The sequence below is a fragment of the Pogoniulus pusillus genome, chromosome 15 (genome assembly GCF_015220805.1).
Source record: "Pogoniulus pusillus isolate bPogPus1 chromosome 15, bPogPus1.pri, whole genome shotgun sequence".
Classification (NCBI taxonomy): domain Eukaryota; kingdom Metazoa; phylum Chordata; class Aves; order Piciformes; family Lybiidae; genus Pogoniulus; species Pogoniulus pusillus.
This window is the reverse complement of record NC_087278.1, coordinates 3,193,186-3,206,276: the sequence shown is the minus strand read 5'-3', so window position 1 is coordinate 3,206,276 and position 13,091 is coordinate 3,193,186. Positions and strand designations below refer to the sequence as shown.

General features: G+C 48.0%; 1 long non-coding RNA gene across 2 annotated transcripts in view; it reads right to left on the bottom strand.

Moving 5' to 3' along the window:
- LOC135181526 (uncharacterized) overlaps positions 1–13,091 on the bottom strand; it is a 102,356-nt gene that overhangs the window by 23,856 nt on the left and 65,409 nt on the right. The window contains exon 2 of one of the 2 annotated variants that reach the window (XR_010304907.1): positions 11,508–11,636. The exons of the other annotated variant lie outside the window; for it this stretch is intronic. This is a non-coding gene — a long non-coding RNA (uncharacterized LOC135181526). The remainder of the gene's footprint in view (positions 1–11,507; positions 11,637–13,091) is intronic. 2 annotated transcript variants of the gene reach the window in all.

The following is a 13,091-nucleotide window of genomic DNA, read 5'->3' as shown; positions in this document are numbered from 1 at the left end:
CACCCAGAGATGTCCAGGTGCCATATTGATAATTTGTCATATTTCAAGCAAGAGAGTTAAATTTATCATTATTTGCCAGAAAGACCTCATCAGGCTTGCTCATAAAACATCTGCTTAGAAGACAGAAACATGTGCAAAGCACTTCAAAGTGGTGATACTCAGATTCATTAATATTTGATCACAAATTAATCTTCATCTTCAGCATGGAAAGACCTTAAACAAGGAAACAACAGAGTTGCACCTCGCCCAAGTTTGACTTATCTAACTCTCTCATTTTAACTACTTCTTCCATAGGTCCTCCCTATCCTACATGACTGCTCCTTTTTCAGGGTGGATGTTTGGAAAATTCCTGGTTTAGGTTCTATCTGCAGTACCACTCCACAGTTTCTCATCACCTTGCCATGCTAACAAGTGTACTTGTCAGGTGCAGATCACTTTTTTCCTCCACTAATCATAGAATCACTCAGGTTGGAAGGGACCTCTAAAGGTCATCTAGTCCAATCCTCCTGCAGTGAGCAGGGACACCCTCAACTAGATCAGGTAGCCAAGAGCCCCATCAAGCCTCACCTTGAATATCTCCAGGGATGGTGCCTCAACCACTTCTCCAGGCAACCTATTCCAGTGCTCAATCACTCTCATCAAAAAGAACTCCTCCTGTGGCTGTCAATGGCTCCATGGCCAAGTGCAGGCCAGTGACAAGCAGAGTCCCTTAGGAATGAGTCCTGTGGACCAGTCTCATTCAACATCTTTATGGGTGCCATGCACAGAGGCATTGAGTGCAGCCTCAGCAAGGTTGCTGCCCACACCAAGCTGTGTGGTGCAGCAGCCAGGCTGGAGGGAAGGATCCATCCAGAGGGACTTGGGCAGGCTGCAGAGATGGGCACAAGCCAAGCTCAGGAGGTGCAACAAGACTAAGTGTAGTGTCCTGCACCTGGGTCAGGGCAATCCCAAGGACAAATCCATGCTGAGCAGTGAGTAGCTGGAGACCAACCCTGAGGAGAGGGACTTGGGGGTGCTGCTGGAGGAGAAGCTCAGCATGAGCCAGCAGTGTGCACTTGCAGCCCAGAAAGCTAAGCAGAGCCTGGGCTGCAGCAGCAGAAGTGTGGCCAGCAGGGCCAGGGAGGGGATTCTCCCTCTCTGCTCTGCCCTGCTGAGACCCCACCTGGAGTCCTGCATCCAGTTATGGAGTCCCTATGAAAAGAAGGATGTTGAGATGCTGGAGCATGTCCAGAGCAGGGCCAGGAGGATGCTGAGAGGCTGCAGCAGCTCTGCTGTGAGCACAGCCTGAAAGAGTTGGGGCTGTGCAGGCTGGAGCAGGGGGCTCCTAGGTGACCTTCTTGTGGCCTTCCAGGATCTGAAGGGGGCTATAAAAAAGCTCAGAAAGGACTTTTCAGAGAGTTACAGGATGAGGGGGAATGGAGCAAATCTGGAGATGGGTAGGTTCAGGCTGGACATGAGGAGGAAGTTGTTGAGCAGGAGAGTGGTGAGAGGCTGGAATGGGTTGCCCAGGGAGGTGGTTGAGGCCCCATGGCTGGAGCTGTTTGAGGCCAGGCTGGCTGAGGCTGTGTGCAGCCTGCTCTAGGGTAGGGTGTCCCTGGGCACGGCAGGGGGGTTGGAAGTGGCTGCTCTTTGTGGTCCCTTCCAACCCTGACTGATTCTGTGAATCTAACTTCAGGCAAGCCAATGCAGCTGCTGACATTTTGCCTGTGTGTTTATGAAAACATCAGGTTCACAGGCAACATTAATTCAAACAGGCCATGAAATAGAGTACCCTGACTCCAAAACTGGTTTTTAAACAGAGGGTAATTAATTTGTTATCACTGCATGTTGAGATTCTGTGCCAAAAGAGCACTGCACAAGTTGACAAGAGAGCTTACAGCGAAACAGCCTGGGAATGAAAAACAATATTCCTCTTCACTTCCCTGCTAATAAAAGCATTAACTTGAGAGTACATGGGAAAAGAAGTGAGGACCTCCTGCTGCCTCTCTGATACAGCATTGGTGGCAAATGGGCAATTTCCATATATGTGGCAATTTACTGGTGTTATAACCCATACCCAAATGCCTTGAGGCACTGAAGTGACAGCCAGGAGAGCAGGATCAGCATTAACATATGATTATGAAAGAAGGAGCAAGAGAGGAGGAGTAAGAAAAGCAACTCTGGGTGAAGGCTGCAGTCAAAGTTTCTTTACATATGCGTTTTCAAAGGCAGGATCTGAACTGTCATGTTCTCAGAGGCACAATGCAGCTCACTCTTTTGTGCAACACTAAGCCAAGGAGATAAGCCCTGACTGCCCTGCAATCATTCTTCTCAGCGTACAAGCAGCTGGGTTCACCTAGAATTAAGGGAGCTGTAGTAGCAGTAAACAAACGTTACTAAAGGAAATGCACGAAGCTACAAGCAAAAGTTTGCATGTGAGTGTTCATGAATGATTCAAAACACCCTGTGCCACCAGGAGGATGGAGCCAGCCTCTTCTTGGTGATGCCAGTGACAGGACAAGGGGCAATGGGTGCAAGTTGAGGTATAGAAGGTTCCATGTGAACCTGAAGAGGAACTTTTTCCCTGTGGGAGTGACAGAGCACTGGAACAGGCTGCCCAGGGAGGTGGTGGAGTCTCCTCCTCATGGTTAAGTGAAACTTCCTATGCCTCAGCTGCCACATATTGCCCCTTGTCCTGTCATCAGGCATCACCCAGCAGAGCCTGGCTCCAGCCTCCTGGCACTCACCCTGCACATATTGAGAGCCACTGCTGAGGTCACCTCTCAGTATCCTCTTCTCCAAGTAGCACAGCCCCAGCTCCCTCAGTCTCACACAGGATCACAGCATGGTAGGGGTTGGAAGGGAAGCAGGGAGATTGAGTCCAACCCCCCTGCCAGAGCAGGACAACACTACCTAACACAGATCACAGAGGAACACATCCAGACAGGCCTTGAAAGGCTCCAGAGAAGGAGACTCAGTCTCCTTATAAGACAAATGTTCCATTCCCTTCATCATAGAATCAAGCAGGTTGGAAGAGACCTCCAAGATCACCCAGCCCAACCTAGCACCCAGCCCTAGCCAATCAACCAGACCATGGCACTGAGTGCGTCACCCAGGCTTTGCTTCAACACTTCCAGGGATGGTGCCTCCACCACCTCCCTGGGCAGCCCATTCCAATGCCAATCACTCTCTCTGACATCAACTTCCTCCTAACATCCAGCTTAGACCTCCCCTGGCACAGCTTGAGGCTGTGTCCCCTTGTTCTGTTGCTCCTTGCCTAGAAGAGCCCAATGCCACCTGGCTACAGCCTCCCTTCAGGGAGTTGTAGACAGCAATGAGGTCACCCCTGAGTCTCCTCTGCTGCAGGCTAAACAACCCCACAAGTTCCACCTATATTTTTTATAAGCAAGAGGAGTATCTACAATGTCTTGGCTCCCTGCCACAGCCCCTGCCTCCTACCCTGCAGTTGTTGAGGAATCAGTTCTTACCCATTAAGTATTAAGACAGAGAAAAAGCAAAAATTTGTGCTCTGAGGAATTTGGCAAATGAGTGGTAAATATTTACCAGCTGCTCAGATCAGCTGCCTGTTTGGAACTTAATCTAAGTATAATTAAACAAACAAACAAGCTACCAGGACTGTATTTAACAGTTGGGAATAAAATCTTTCAGTCTTCTGGTTTAAAGATATACCAGCATGAGTTGGGCCACCAGTGAGAAAGAAATCTTTCTTTCACTGCTAGACAGGTATTAGGGTCATAGGACCATAGAATCAACCAGGGTGGAAGAAACCTCCAAGATCATCCAGTCCAACCTAGCACCCAGCCCTAGCCAGTCAACCAGACCATGGCACTAAGTGCCTCATCCAGGCTTTACTTGACCATCTCCAGAGACAGCGACTCCACCACCTCCCTGGGCAGCCCATTCCAATGCCAATCACTCTCTCTGCCAACAACTTCCTCCTAACATCCAGCCTAGACCTCCTCTGGCACAACTTGAGACTGTGTCCCCTTCTTCTGTTGCTGGGTGCCTGGGAGAAGAGCCCTACCCCACCTGGCTACAGCCTCCCTGCAGGTAGTTGTAGGCAGCAATGAGCTCTGTCCTGAGCCTCCTCTTCTCCAGGCTGTACAACCCCAGCTCCCTCAGCCTCTCCTCATAGAGTTTGTGTTCCAGGCCTCTCTTGTCCTCCCAACAGGACTCATGTTGGTGTCTTCACCAAGCATGTAGCTCACATCCATTGCTCCTTGTCCTACCAGCAGGGCTTAGGTTGATATCTTCACCAAGCATGTAGCTCACATCCATTGCTCCTTGTCCTACCACAGGGCTCAGGTTGGTGTCTTCATCAGGAATCAAATAATAAAAACAAGCATCCATCATCACTTGCATACAGCTAAAATCCTCCTCTCAGACCAGATCTTAGCTAGGCTCTGCCAGTGCCAAGGAAGCCTGGAAACTGAAATTGGTGCCATTTCTGTCTCCCCTTATACAGACAGCCTAGAAGGAGGAGGAACAGCAAACAGCACAGCCTGAGAGGAAACGTGAGTGTGATTTCACTTGGGAGTCAAAAGACTCTGGTTGATTTTTGGTTTACTTTTTTTGGGTGGGGAGAGTTTGTTTTATTTTCTCACCTCTCTTTTTTTCCCCTCCTGTTTGTGGTGGTGTTTGTTTTGTATCCATGTGTTTGGTTGGGATGCTGGTTGGTGGTTTTTTTTGGGGGGGTGGTGCTTGGTTCCTTTTATTTTTAAGTTGGACAGTTTTACATTTTGCTGTGGTTTTGGTTGGGGGTGGTGGTGCTGGTTTCTGGTTTGGGTGGTGGTTTTTATTTGCTTGGGGATGTTGTTGGTAATAAAATACCTTAAGTGAAGCTCAAATCTTCTGATGCAGTCTGAAGGAATTAGCCAAGCATCACTGCATTTCCCATGGATTTGAGTTCACAGACTCTTCTGAAACACAAATCTCACAGAAGCAAGGAGCCTTGCCAAAACAACAACAATAAAAGAAAACCAAAAGGAGCAAATAGAAAAGCACAAACAAACCAAACAACAAGGAAAGACAAACCCCCACACCACACAAAACAAACCAGGTCCAGGGAAACCTACAACTGGCAGCATGCAGCAGGGCTGCAATCAGAAACGTTGCTCGTCTCAGCTCTTCTAAACACACATGTCACAGCTGCCACATGCTCTTATGCTTTCTGAGCTTCTGAGTCTGCAAAGGGTATAATGGAACTGAAAAACAGAGACTTCCATTTCCCAGCTGAATGAACTCGAAGACTTGCAAAGCTTCTGAACAAAATGCAGGCAGTCTTTAAGAGGCAAAAGAAACCCTGCACCTCTTCTGAGCCGCTTTGTTTTGCGATCGAGGTAACAAAGGCACTGCTGAGGTCCCAGTGTGTTGCTTGGAACAGCATGGATCATTCCCACACAATGCTTCTAAGTAGTGCAACTCTCCCAAACTCATGCCAACGAAAACTTCTAGATGGCAGATGTCCTTGCATAGTCCATGTCATCACAGAATGGTTCGGGGTGGAAGGGATCTTAAAGATCATCTGGTTCCAAGCCCCCGCCCACATTCAGGAACAGCCTGGATGAGGCACTTAGTGCCATAGAATCAGTCATGGTTGGAAGGGACCACAAGGAGCAGCCAGTTCCAGCCCCCCTGCCATGCCCAGGGACACCCTACCCTAGAGCAGGCTGCACACAGCCTCAGCCAGCCTGGCCTCAAACATCTCCAGCCATGGGGCCTCAACCATCTCGCTGGGCAACCCATTCCAGCCTCTCACCACTCTCCTGCTCAACAACTTCCTCCTCATGTCCAGTCTGAATCCCCCCACCTCCAGCTTTGCTCCATACTCCCTCATCCTGTCACTACCTGAGGGCCTGAAAAATCCCTCCCCAGCTTTTTTGTAGCCCCCTTCAGATTCTGGAAGGCCACAAGAAGGTCAAATGGGAGCTGCTTCTTCTGCAGACTGAACCACCCTAACTCCTTCAGTCTGTCCTCACAGAAGAGGTGTTCCAGCCCTCTGATCACCCTCATGGTCATGGTGTAGCTGACTGGACAGGGATGGGTGCTAGGTTGGACTGGACAATCTTGAAGGTTCCTTCCAACCTGTTTGATTCTATGGGCAAGAACATCTTCTACTAGACCAGGTTGCTCAACACCTCATGCAGCCTAGACTTGAATATCTCCAGGGAGGGGACAGTCAAAACTTCCCTGGGCAACCTGTTCCAGAATCTCATCACCTTTACTGTAAATAATATATTATGAAGTTCACTCATTTCATATCTGACATTAAAGAAAGCTAAACATGGCCTCTAGCTTTTAATTATGCAGAAGACTTGAGTGGGAAGGTTCTACATAGACACCTGCCTGAAAAAGCCATCACAGGAACACAGAGTGAGTGTTGCTGAACAGCACCAAACTCCAAACACAGATAAGTATTATCCTTAAGGAATAAAAAAAGGCAGCAAATCACATATAGAGGATTAAGAATAATCCCAACAGGCTGCTGAAAGCTTTATTCCAAGCTAATCCTAAGTATTTGCTTCTGATGCTTATGTGTCATAGTTTAGAGCCATTAAAGAAGAGTTTAGAGGGTTTATTCCAAACAAGCTACCTAACACCTTGCTCAAGGGTGAAGGTTGAGTAAGTGGCAAACAAATTGCTCCATGTGCATGTGCAGATGTGAGAATACACAAACCTGGCTGCTTTAAGTGCTCTACAGCAGTGATAGGAAGCTAGGACAACACTTCTCTCTGCCACCAGTCAATTCTGGCTTATTAATATAAGTGCTGCTCTTAATTATTTCCACCACAGTTTCTTCCCTCCATCTCACCCATGGGAAAGAAAATTAAGAGCAGTGTAGCCAGGAGAAACAGGCTCTACTGAAGAAATATTCTTACTACAATCTGTGGAGAGAGAAAAATGGAGATCGAAGGGGACAGTCTCAAGTTGTGGCAGAGGAGGTCTAGGCTGGATGTTAGGATAAAGTTGTTGTCAGAGAGAGTGATTGGCATTGGAATGGGCTGCCCAGGGAGGTGGTGGAGTCACTGTCCCTGGAGATGTTGAAGCAAAGCCTGGATGAGGCACTTAGTGCCATGGTCTGGTTGATTGGCCAGGGCTGGGTCTTAGGTTGGCCTGGATGATCTTAGAGGTCTCTTCCAACCTGCTTGATTCTATAATTCTATGCTCCACTTGCATTCCTCTGACACTCAATTGTCAACCTGCTACAAACAGAAAATGGTTTGTTTGGGGCTTGTTAGTGTTTTTTTGGTTGATTCTAGGAGGATGACAGACAGGTTGGACTGGATGATCTTGGAGGTCTCTTCCAACCTAGTTGATTCTACAATCTAAAGTGACCTCCCAAAATGTTACCTATTGCAGAGATTTTTAGGTGTGGCTTTTTTTTCCTCCTGCATATCCCTTGATTAGGCTCCCAAAGGAAACCTACCTCCTACGGACTCCCTGTTTCAGTTCACCAAGCCATCTCAAATTTCCCAAGGTGGTGCTGCTAGATGCTGGAAGAGAAAAACTGCACTGAATTAGAAGCTCTGGCAGAAGAGATTTCTCAGGCTTTTTGGCAAAGAGATACTAAGGAACACAAGTTTTAATCAAAAGGAATATTCCTTCTGAAATCTCATTAACATCTGCCTGTGATTCATAAATTAAATGTAGAACACACACTACTTCTAAATGCTAGCTAATATGCTTCTCTTTCTATTTACTGTTAAAGGGTTGAAGAAGAATGCTGGCTTCAGCTTGGTGACTGGATGATATTTTCCACTTGCCACATTTCTCCTGGAAGTATTTGTTCAGTCCAAAGCAGTGCTAATAAACAACATTTGCTGCCATTTTCTAACAAGAAATGCTACCAGCTGTCACCTGGATAATGCAGATGCATTGCAGCTTAGGGATACAGGAACAGCAAAAGGAAAGGAATCTAAGTTTTTAGATGGAAAATACACAATGTTCACTGTTTCTTTTTAAACCAAACAAAACCCACAAGTAACTGCTCTTTGTCTTACTGCTTCACAGATTGAAACCTTCCCTGGGCTGGGCTTGAAATTTTAAACCACTGACAAGGACCCCAGGGGTGATCCAAGCCCCACACTCCTTCAAGGGCTGCCCCCCCAAGCCCCACACTCCTTCAAGGGCTGCCCCCCCAAGCCCCACACTCCTTCAAGGGCTGCCCCCCCAAGCCCCACACTCCTTCAAGGGCTGCCCCCCCAAGCCCCACACTCCTTCAAGGGCTGCCCCCCCAAGCCCCACACTCCTTCAAGGGCTGCCCCCCCAAGCCCCACACTCCTTCAAGGGCTGCCCCCCCAAGCCCCACACTCCTTCAAGGGCTGCCCCCCCAAGCCCCACACTCCTTCAAGGGCTGCCCCCCCAAGCCCCACACTCCTTCAAGGGCTGCCCCCCCAAGCCCCACACTCCTTCAAGGGCTGCCCCCCCAAGCCCCACACTCCTTCAAGGGCTGCCCCCCCAAGCCCCACACTCCTTCAAGGGCTGCCCCCCCAAGCCCCACACTCCTTCAAGGGCTGCCCCCCCAAGCCCCACACTCCTTCAAGGGCTGCCCCCCCAAGCCCCACACTCCTTCAAGGGCTGCCCCCCCAAGCCCCACACTCCTTCAAGGGCTGCCCCCCCAAGCCCCACACTCCTTCAAGGGCTGCCCCCCCAAGCCCCACACTCCTTCAAGGGCTGCCCCCCCAAGCCCCACACTCCTTCAAGGGCTGCCCCCCCAAGCCCCACACTCCTTCAAGGGCTGCCCCCCCAAGCCCCACACTCCTTCAAGGGCTGCCCCCCCAAGCCCCACACTCCTTCAAGGGCTGCCCCCCCAAGCCCCACACTCCTTCAAGGGCTGCCCCCCCAAGCCCCACACTCCTTCAAGGGCTGCCCCCCCAAGCCCCACACTCCTTCAAGGGCTGCCCCCCAAGCCCCACACTCCTTCAAGGGCTGCCCCCCAAAAATGCTCAGTTGCCAAACAACTTTTCACTACCAGTTTTTCAGCTCACAAAACTTCCTGTCTGAAACCTTTTTCTCCTGATCATTCTTTTAAATCCACATAATTAGAAATTCATTTAAGTGATAAGCAGACCTGAAATACAAGAAACATTTCCTGGGCATCGTTATCTTGCATGGAAACAGAGATCAAGAGTGACCTGCAGGGCTGGATGCAGGAGGAATGTGCAATCTCTAAAGTATAGATTCACAGAATGGGTTGGGTTGGAAAGGACCTTAAAGATTATCTAGTTCCAACCTGCTTGCCATGGACATCTTACATTTGCATCTTACATATTAGTATATATATAGTATATGTACTCTATATATTAGGATATATTAGCATCAACAAATCTATCAACAGATACAGTAGCATCAACAACCACTTTAACACAGACATGCACAATGCATGCATGCACAGATTGCTTCCAGAAGGAAAGTCTACTTTTATGATTCAACAGTGAAAACCCTGAAAGTGTTTATGTTGTCCCATCCTTAGTTCTCCTCAGTAGAACACATTGTAAGAACATCCATCAGATGAACACAGCAATAAAGCATCAAATGCTTTTAGATCTAAGCTAGTTCATGGCTTCTTTTTCATCTCTCAGGACTAAAAAGTGTCTGACACAATTGCTTTGTGTCAGAGCTTTCCTGGTCCTTGCTCATCAGAAGATACATACAGCATTTTGTAAACTCATGCAAATAAAAACCCAGCAGTGACCTGCAGGAGGAATGAGCATGTGCAATCTCTAAAGTATAGCTACACAGAATGGGTTGGAAAGGACCTTAAAGATTACTTAGTTCCAGCCTGCTTGCCATGGACATCTTACAGTTCTATCTTACATATTAGTATGTGTGTAAATATATAGTATATATTAGTATACAGAATCATTGAATCAAGCAGGTTGGAAGAGACATCCAAGCTCAGCCAGCCCAACCTAGCACCCAGCCATAGCCAGTCAACCAGACCATGGCACTAAGTGCCCCAGATAGGCTTTGCTTCAACACCTCCAGGGATGGTGACTCCACCACCTCCCTGGGCAGCCCATTCCAATGCCAATCACTCTCTCTGCCAACAACTTCCTCCTAACATCCAGCCTAGACCTGCCCTGGCACAACTTGAGACTGTGTCCTCTTGTTCTGTTGCTGCTTGCCTGGGAAAAGAAACCAACCCTGCCTAGCTACAGCTTCCTTTCAGCTAGTTGTGGACAGCAATGAGGTCTACCCTGAGCCTCCTCTTCTCATTCCATATATATATGTATTTGAGCATGCTAATATACATCAACAGATATAATGGTATCAACAGATACATCAACACACACATGCACAATGCATGCATGCACAGATTGCTTCTAGAAGGAAAGCCTACTTCTGAGATTCAACAGTGAAAACCCTGAAAGTGTTTATGTTGTCCCATCCTTACCAGTTGTCAGTACAACTCATTTTAAGTGTGTCCCTCAGATGAACACAGCAATAAACCACCAAATACTTTTAAATCTAAGCTAGTTCACTACTACTTTTTTAATCTCTCAGGATTAGAAAGAGAGAAACCTGATGTGATTGCTTTGTGTCAGAGCTTGGTCCTTGCTCATCAGAAGACAAAGCATTTTCTAAACACATGCAGGTAAGAACATCTTATATTCCACATGATCATCCAGTGCTTCAACAAGCTTTTTCCCTCCAGAAGTATTTCCTGCACGTACTCAAGCTGCTTGCTAGGAAGTTGCAGCTTCTCCAAAACTTCCCCTCAAATTCCATCACCACTCTCTTCACCTGCAATTTCTCTAGGCACAAAATTGCCTTTCATCCAAATATTCCAAACAGAATTGGTAGAATACAAGCAGCACATTTTTTCCCCCTCCCCTAATAATGACATGAAACAGCAATATTTTCTACTACTTCAACAGAATTGGTAGAACACAAGCAGCACATTTTTTCCCCCTCCCCTAATGATTACATGAAACAGCAATAATATTTTCTACCACTCCAAACCAAAGCCTTAAAGGGGTTAAGGATTAAACTGAATATAAACCATGCTGCTGATGGGTGGTTTGCAAATAATGGTTGGGTTGATTTGAAGATTGTGAGATACAGCAACACAGAATCACAGAATCTCTTTGGCTGGCAAAGGACCTTCAAGCTCATTGAGTCCAATCATTAAGTCCTTGACTAAACTAAATCCCTAAGCGCAACATCTAATCACTATGGTTGGAAAGGACCACCAGGATCATAGAATCAGGCAGGGTTAGAAGGGACCACAAGGATCACTTAGTTCTAACCCCCCTGCCATGCCCAGGGACACCCTGCCCTAGATCAAGCTGGCCAGAGCCTCATCCAGCCTGGCCTTAAACACCTCCAGGGATGGGACCTCAACCACCTCCCTGCGCAGCGCATTCCAGCCTCTCACCACTCTCAGTTAACTCAGTTTAAACTCCACTTGAAAGTACAAATTTCTGCCTATTACTCTATGAATAGTGATCAGAAAGTAAAACAATCAAGATAAGACAGGAAAGGCCTCTTGCCTAGAGACTGACCTGTTCAATCCTACTCCAGTACTTTACTCGCTCCTAGGTACGCTTCAATATTCATTCTCCCAAGAGGGCATTAATAAAACAGAGGCTCCCAGCTCTGATGGTTGATTTTTGGAGGTTCCACTTCTTTTCCTGTAGCAATGAGATGGTTTTTAAAAAGGCAAAATGCCAGTCATGAGATTCTACCAGGCTATTGGTAAACCACTGACAGCAGCACTACAGCAAAGCAAGCGACAATGCAAAAAGCTGACGAAGAAAGAGCAAAAGAAAGGTTTGCACCACTTTGCAGTTTACAGGGCTTTTGTTGGTTGATTGTGCTGCCTAATGACATTGCAGGTTGTGCTGCAGGAGAATTCCAGATTTGGGTGCTAGGACAAGTCAACACAATCTAAATAAATAGGAAACATTAAAAGGAAACATGAAAGAACATAAAAGAAAATGATAAAGAAATCACAGAATCAGGCAGGGTTGGAAGGGGCCACAAGGAGCAGCCAGTTCCAGCCCCCCTGCCATGCCCAGGGACACCCTACCCTAGAGCAGGCTGCACACAGCCTCAGCCAGCCTGGCCTCAAACACCTCCAGCCATGGGGCCTCAACCACCTCCCTGGGCAACCCATTCCAGCCTCTCACCACTCTCCTGCTCAACAACTTCCTCCTCACCTCCAGGCTGAACTTCCCCCACTCCAGCTTTGCTCCATTCCCCTCAGTCCTGTCACTCCCTGACAGCCTCAAAAGTCCCTCCCCAGCTTTTTTGTAGCCCCCTTCAGATCCTGGAAGGCCACAAGAAAAAGAGCCCTCAGCACAACATCTAATCACTGTGAATTGCTATGGTTGGAAAGGACCACCAGGATCATCCAGTCCAACCTTCATCCAAGCATCCTTCATCACCAGACCATAGCCTCAAGCACCACATCCACTCTCCTTTTAAACATCTTCAGGCACAGTGACTCCACCACCTCCCTGGGCAGCCTGTTCCAGTGCCTCACCACCCACTCAGTAAAGAACTTCCTCTCAACATCCAACCTAAACCTCCCTTGTTGCTACTTGAGGCCATTTCCTCTTGTCCTGTCATTAGAAACTGGGGAGAAGAGACCAGCTCCAGCCTCACTACAGCCTTCTTTTAGGTAGTTGTAGAGGGCAAGAAGATCTCCTCTCAGCCTCCTCTTCTCCAGACTAAACACCCCCAGCTCCCTCAGCCACTCCTCATAGCTCATGTTTGCCAGACCTCTCCCCAGCCTCATTGCCCTTCTCTGCACCCACTCCAGCACCTCAATGTCCCTCCTATACTGTGGTGACCAACCCTGGACACAGTACTTGAGGTGTGGTCTGAAGTGCTGAGCACAGGGGCATGATCACCTCCCTACTCCTGCTGGTCACAGCATTGCTGATCCAGGCCAGGATGCTGTTGGCCTTCTTAGCCAGCTGGGCACACTGATGGCTCACGTTCAGCTGGCTGTCCACCAACACCCCAAGTCCTTTTCCACCAGGCAGCTCTCCAGCCACTCCTCCCCATCATTGATACCAAAGTCACTTTTGTTCACAGAACCAATCAGAGTTCTGGGAAAGGGAAAAAAAAATGAATGTGAC